The sequence below is a fragment of the Heterocephalus glaber genome, unplaced genomic scaffold (genome assembly GCF_053883595.1).
Source record: "Heterocephalus glaber isolate CG9 unplaced genomic scaffold, H.glaber_assembly_v1.0 deba00001594, whole genome shotgun sequence".
Classification (NCBI taxonomy): domain Eukaryota; kingdom Metazoa; phylum Chordata; class Mammalia; order Rodentia; family Bathyergidae; genus Heterocephalus; species Heterocephalus glaber.
This window is the reverse complement of record NW_028258369.1, coordinates 8,453,672-8,461,048: the sequence shown is the minus strand read 5'-3', so window position 1 is coordinate 8,461,048 and position 7,377 is coordinate 8,453,672. Positions and strand designations below refer to the sequence as shown.

The following is a 7,377-nucleotide window of genomic DNA, read 5'->3' as shown; positions in this document are numbered from 1 at the left end:
CCTTCTCTCTCTCTCTCTCTCTCTCTCTCTCTCTCTCTCTCTCTCTCTGTCTCTCTCTCTCTGTCTCTCTCCTTCCTTTCTTTCTTTCCTTTTCCTTCCTTTCTTTCTTTTTTGTGTTTTCTTTTTTCTGTCCCTTTCTTTCCTTTCTCCCCATTCCTTTTTTTCTTTCTTTGGTACTGGGGGGTTTCACACTGAGCTATATCCCCAGCCTGTTTTTATTTTTGAGACACAGTCTTGCTAAATCACAAGGTTGCCTAGGCTGAGGTCAAGCTTACTATCCTCCTGCCTCAGCCTACCAGATGGCTGGAATTAACAGGTGTGCAGCACCACACCCAGCTTAGCTCATACCCTTTCTCTCTAATCACAGTTCCACACAGCTATCCCTGCTGCATGAACTTAAGCATAAAAATGGATGGTTTAACCCTTGTCTCTGGGTTTCATTCTGAAGGCTCCCAAGTCATATAAAACCATGATCATAACCTCTTTGGTTACAAGGGTGTCAGTCATGACCCTTTATAATGAGCGGGGAAGGGGTCGCTGCCTTTCTACTTCACAAAACTGACATTCTTTTCTTCTTAGGCAAATCAATTCCTCCAAAAAATAACGACAACAATAGTAACTAGGGTTTTTAAAATGAAGACGCAAATATTAAAGGAAAATGAATTTTGTTCTCAATTTAGTTACTGGAAAACTTTTAGGTATGTTAAAACAACTTGAGTATGAAAATCTACATTTTGCCCACTGTAAATTTTATGAAAAATAAATATAGAAGAAGCACTTCCCATGAAAATATAGCATCCAAAGATGTGCTGTAAATGTAAAATACAAACTGGCTTATGATGAAAAAATTAATCTAAAATATCTCATTATTATTTTTATATATTGAGAGAATAGTATTTTGGATCTATTAGGTGAAGTAATATGTATTATTAACATTAATCTCTCCATTTTCATTTTTTTCTTTTTTACACTTGCTTGTAGCCAAAAAGCCAGGAAGTAATTTTACTTCTTTTTCAATGTGGCTACAAAATTTTTTAAGTTGTAGAAAAAAATCAAATTAAAAATTGCATCTGTGGCTCTATTGAACAGCACTGCTCTATATCAGATGTGCTTATTTGATAACACTCTGGTTAAATTTTGAGAGAACACAGAATTCTTTTTTTTTTAACACAGAATTCTTGCCTTATGATTTAGTAAGTAATTTTATTTCTAATTTTCTCGACATTCTTAGCTCAAGAAAGACTGCGCTGTGTCTGAGATTCGGAGTACCTTTTCAGGTTTGGAGCTCTGTGTCTTCAGAGGAATAACAGGAGTTGAGTGAGAAAAGAAAAGCTAAAGCCAGAACATGAAAAGTCTTCAAGCTATATATAGCACCTGCTGTTTATTCTGTAGGCAGCTGGATGCTATTGGAGGATTTTAGCAAGGGAGTGACTTTGTCATTTGATTTGTGTTCTGGAAAGGTAACGACTGGAGAAGGTAGGTGAGCCATAAAGTGCAAGGAGGTAGCATTACTGTACAGGATAGAAAGAATAAAAGCCTGAATACAGATAATAGGAAAGAGCAGGTGAGGAGAATGAAATGGATTTAAGGAAGCTTTGGTGACTGGTAGGGTATTGGAACTGGATAGAAGGGGTCAAAAATAATTCCAAAGTCTCTGATGTTGTCAGCTCCGTGGGCAATGGTGCAGTCAATATCGATTCACTAATTACAAGCATGTAAATGTCTCACGTTTGAGATTACACAGGAAGGATCTGGGCACAAAGCCCTAGGTTGGATTCCCAGAACGGGGGATGGGGTGGGGGTGTGGCTAGCTACAAAAGGTGAAAAAAGATTACTGAACGGGATGAAAGCCCAGTTTTGTTGAGGAAAGCACACACATACACACACGTGCACATGTGTGTGTGTGTGTGTGTGTGCACCAGTCAGCGCCAGTGTGAGATCTCCCCCCTTTTCTTGAGCAACAAATGAGAAAGACAGGAGGAGACAAAAGGCTGCTTTGATGCACTTTTGGGAGCTTGCAGGACAAAGGACGAAGGGGTGAGGATGTGATAAGAGAGTGGCTGAGGGGACCAACATGGGGAGAGAGGTGAAATGAGAAGGTAAGTGATGGGGGGGTCAAGAGACTCCGAATGGGCCTGGCACACATATAATCTGAGTGGCCCCACGGCCTTCGCATGAGCTGTGTCCTCCCTCCACTCCCTCTGCCCCTCATGCCTATCTAGAATGACTGGAGCTGAGGAGGTCAAGGGATTGAATGGAGCATAGGCTGCATCATCCTCAGAAATGCCAACACTGCGCTCAGGTTGGAGGTAGGCTTTAAGATCCCAAGTGGAGTAACAGTGGTGTCTGGTAGGGTATGAGAGCCCTGAGTGAGGCACGAACCTCCAGAGGTGGGGATGTGTTGTAAATTTTATGAAAGTCAAGTCTGTGAACAAAGGACTCAAAGTATCAAAAAGATTATTCTATTTTCCTCTACTCTGCACTTTAAAAGGAAGTGTTCCCTAAATCACACTTACTTGTACCAAGAGATTTCAACATGTCTTAGGCTCTGCCATGTCATATATACTTTGGAAGGATTGCTTGTTTTTAAAAAATATTCTTATATTTTCTATACATTCATTGTTTTGATAACCTTTTATTTTTATACACACAGTTTAAACTCACAGAAGAGGTACAAAAATAGCAGGAGGAGGTCTTGAATACCCTTTGCTCAGATTTAACAATTGTGGACATCTTGTTTCGTTTGTTTTGTTAATCTCTCTCTAGATTATTATTTGTGTGTGCATATTAATCTTTGCCCCAAACATGTGAGAGTAGATTGGCAACATTATGTTCCTTTACCCAAAATGTTTCAGTATGTCATTTCTAAGAACAGATATTTTCTTATATAACCTAACCACAGTGGACTGGTCAAAGTCATTAAAAATTTTACATTGATACAACATTATTGTGTAATCTACAGTCCTTGTTCCACTTTGGTCAATTATCTCTTTTTCTTTCCGGGTCTAGGCGCTGATTCAGAATCCCACATTATGATTTAGTTGTCATCTGTCTTTAATCTCTTCATCTGGAACCATTCCTTAGCCTTTCTTCATTTTGACCTTGACATTTTTTGAAGAGTAGAGGCCTTACATTGTGTGGAAGGTCCCTTAGTGCACATTTGTCTGATGTTTCATCATAATTAGATTCAAGTTGTGTATTTTTGACAAGATCATCCTCAGTACATCACATCAGGAGGCACATGATGTCCATCTGGCCCAGATGGTGATTATACCATTGCTTTGTCATAGCAAAGGAAATTTTTGTGGCTTTATTTTTTCCATTTGGCAAGCATTTTGCATTACAGTAAAATTTTCTTTTTTGCAGAAGCATCATTACCTGAAGCTTCTAAATAATAATAATAGTTATTATTATTAATTTGGTGTCTTGCTATGTGGCCCAGGCTGGCCTCAAACCCCTTCCAGCAGAGACCCTTCCACTGACCCTTGCACCAGAATAGCTGAGACTACAGATATGCACCAGTGCTCCTGGTTCTAAATCCTTTTTGATTATGTACAAATAACTAATAAACATTAAACTAGATTTTTTTAAGAACGTAAGTTTAAAATAATTCATTTTTACTCATGGAGTTTTAATGTCAACAGGTATACTTTGGAAAAAAACCTCTTCAGACAAAAGTGAGAAAACTACACATTTGTAAATAAGCTTGAAAAATTCAATTTTAGATTGTTAAGAGAAAAAGTTCTGGACATGATGAATGCAATTTTAAAGTATTAATATATTCTTAAAGTGTAAGATTTTTATGATTAACACTGTAATATGCCAGGCAATTTATGACATAGTGAGAAGAGAAGCATAGCTTAGTAGAGAACAGTGAAGTATCCTTTGTGGTGTGATAAATGTTTGAAGAAGATCCTCAGAGCCTGAAAGAGGGGGATTGTGGGACTGGTTGTGGCAAGTGGAAGAAGTTGAAAAGGGAGCCAAAGAAAATTTTAAAATAAGGCTTGCATCAACATATGTACAATGCTTTGAAGAAGCTGCAATGTGATTCAGGCAAAGGAAAAAAGAATATTTATTGTTATGCCTTTACATGCCAGAATATAATCTCTCGTTTTCATCTACCCTTTCCTTAAAACAATTGTCTGCATCGCTTCTCGGCCTTTTGGCTAAGATCAAGTGTAGTAACAATTGTCTGCATGCAGAATGAATATGCTTTAAATGAGCCATTCAGTGCTTTTTTCCTGCACTTATTTCCAGTACTGAGCAGCAGCATGACAGCCTAGAAATCCTCCTGCCTTTGCATCAAGACTGACCCTCACACCAAGCCTCACTCTACTCCAGAATGGCATGTGGCCTTGAGTAAGTCACTTGGTCTCAGTGTCTCCGTATTTGAATGGGAGGGGATGTACTTTGCTGGGCTGGGAGGATTAGAAACAATATATGCAAAGGACAGTGGCACTTTACAAATTCTGTGGCCCAGTCTAGTCATTCAGTGATGGAAGTTAAGACATAAAGACAACATATCACAAAGTTTCATTTAATGAAAAGAGCTCTGGCCTGGGAAGTAGGTTGCCAAGGATTTGATCCTTGATCCTTTATTTAACTAAGAGCTCCTAATGTTGGGTTTATCCCTCCACGTTTTGGAACTGTAGTCCCAATACAGGAGAGTTGGCAAGAAACAAGTCAACTTCTAGAGGAGCTAGCACAGTGCCACGAGTCCAGTGTGGGATGTTTCTCACTGGTGGGGTGAACCCTATGCTGTGGGAACCCAGAGGTGAGCAAGGAGGACTTGAACTGGGCCTTGAATGTCTGCATTCGAAGTTTGCCTCTGAGAAAGGAGGAGGCTCCAGAGGAAAAGGCAGGGTTCTACCATCTTGGAAAAGGCTACCTGCATGCCGTCCCACTGCCCTCAGCTTCCTGGACTGCCCCTGGCAGTGGCGTTGTATCAAATCCTGTACATGTTAAGGTAAATGGATTTGTTGTGGGCTTTAGAAATCTTTTAGCCCTTATGTAGGGAAAAGGTCACTGAAATGGCAATTACTCTATAAACTGCCAGGTACTCACCATTTGGACTGGGGCAAAGGAAACTAATGGTTGAACATCAGTCTTAGCTCAATAATACTAGCTAATCTTTCCATGGAGATCTCTATGTTCTGGGCACTGTTCTACATGGTGTACTTCAATTCATTAATTTAGTTCTCAGGACAATTGTGTGAAAGAGGTGCTGTTACCTCTCTTTTGCAGATGAAGAGATCTAGGCTCAGAAAGATGAGCCTTGTCAAAGGGCACCATCAAGCAAGTGGAGGAATCAGGATTAGGAACCATGTGGGCCAAGAAAAAGCCCTGGCCCTAACCATATTGCTGTTCTGCCTCTTGAGAGACTGAAGAAATGAGGAATCATTCTTCTAGAAAAAAAAAAACCCTCGAACTAACAACTGAGAATTTACTCACATCTTTAAATATAGCTGTAGTAAATGTTGCATTCAGAGGAAAAGCCAGGGAATTACTTTTTGGACCACAACACACTCTATTATTTGCTTTGGTAACGATTTTAATTGTTACTTGGGCATAAACGTTTAAGTAACGAATTTCAACAGCGAGGCCTTCCCTCCCTGGGTGTGTCCTTCTTTGCTTGGTGTGAGAGGAAAGGAGGGAATGAGGTGCCTTGGACATCATTTCACATGGAGAAATGAGGAGTTAGTAGAGCTACAAGTGAAGGTTCTCACAGGAAAGGCTGGCTCGGTTTTCTCCCTGAGTGTGTCCTCTCCTCAGGGCTGAGGGGCCTGTAGACCCAGCAGGGCTTCAGGCTGCTAGTCTTCATGTGAAGCCAGGCTTTCCCACACTGGAGGAGCCCTCCAGGGGTATGCGAACACATCTCAGGGAAACTGAGTCCACAGGGTTGGGCAGTGGCCCCAGGTTAACATCAGGAACTGACTCCTCATCCGTTTGGGTTCTATATTCAAATTCTATGTGGGACAGAGGAGACACAAATGAAGATTATGACTAGCAATCAGGGTGATTATGACTAAGACTAGCAGCCTTGGGGATCAGGAATATGAGGGGAATATGGATAGGAGCCTGCTTTTATTGGGGTCGTGAGTTGGTCGTTGCTCTCATCTCCCTTCCTCAGTGGTCCAGCTCCAGAAAACTTGGTCTCTGCTTGGCCCCATGCAGTTCTATTCCTCAATTTATTTCAAAAGACACAGATACTGAGGGCCTGCTGTATGCCAGGCACTGGGCTAAGTTATGGGAATAGAGGGGTGAAAAGTAAAGAGTCCTGAAGGAACCTGGCACCTGACTAACACCCATGTTCTTTTTGCTGTAGCTCCCTACCATTTACTGAATAAGTGTCATGTGTCACACATTCCCCTTAATATGTGTCATATAGTTATTCATTTAATCCTTACACTGACTCTGTGAGGTGTGTACTGTGATTAGCTCCATTTAGCGGAGGGAGAAACAGAGAGGACAATGAACCTGTCTGCTGACACACAGCTAGTAAGAACTAGGGTGGGAATTTCATCCCACACGCTGTTTAGTGGACTTAGGCAATAGCTCCAGAGAGGAAGGAAGCAGGCCATTTCCCCCAAGCACACACACCTGGGGGCCAGGTGCTTGCTGGTGGGAGGGAGGCAGATGCACATACCTGGTGGCTGAGAAGTCAGAAGAAAAGTGGGGATACTTTGGGATCAACTAAGGCTGAGCAAACAGAGGCAGCGTGATGAGAAAGTGAAGTCCCTTGGTGTCACCTGCCTGGGTTTGTGTTCTGGGCGTTCCACTTTCTAGTTACCTAACCTCTTAAGGCTATCAAAAGGATTAATTACTTTAGCTTTTTGGTTTTTTTCTGGTTCCAGGGATCAAACCCAAGGCCACATGCTCTACCACTGAGCTATACCCTCGGCCCCTGCAATTTAGCATTCAAACCCGAAGAAGCTATCAAAGTAGTTAAGTGTAAGCGGGAATTGGCCCTTTGGTCCTAGTGGTCTGAGAAAGATGTTTACCCCAGCACATTCTATAGGCCCACCCTTGTGGGAGATCTTGTACCTTAAAATATTTAGACATTTTTCACTTAAGATTTGAAATCTTGGAGCGGTTGGGGGTCAACACAAAGGAAAACCTTTCATTCAGCCCCTGTAGGCCCTTGGGAAATACTTAGCAGTGCTGCCTCTGGGGAAACAGAGCTGTTCTCCCTAAATGACCATAGGATCTCCTGTCCTCTTGTCTCTGAGAAAACCATAACTGTGAGGCTGGTCACACAATCTTCATTTTTGCTTTTCACCAACTCCTCACTTCAGTGCTGTCCTATCAGGTCTTTGCTTAAAATTTGCTTCAGATAATAAAATTCACTTATTAAAAATTTTAGCAAGGCATGGTGGC

The 7,377-nt window shown here is 41.4% G+C and overlaps 1 protein-coding gene and 1 pseudogene across 1 annotated transcript in view; both read left to right on the top strand.

The window, feature by feature from the left end:
• The first annotated feature begins 4,146 nt into the window (after window positions 1-4,146).
• LOC147823259 (U2 spliceosomal RNA) lies at window positions 4,147-4,311 on the top strand (annotated as a pseudogene).
• Window positions 4,312-4,338: 27 nt separating this feature from the next.
• Sms (spermine synthase) overlaps window positions 4,339-7,377 on the top strand; it is a 56,703-nt gene continuing 53,664 nt past the window's right edge. Inside the window, exon 1 of the mRNA XM_087193635.1 lies at window positions 4,339-4,359. The gene's annotated coding sequence lies outside the window, so the exon portion shown is untranslated. The remainder of the gene's footprint in view (window positions 4,360-7,377) is intronic.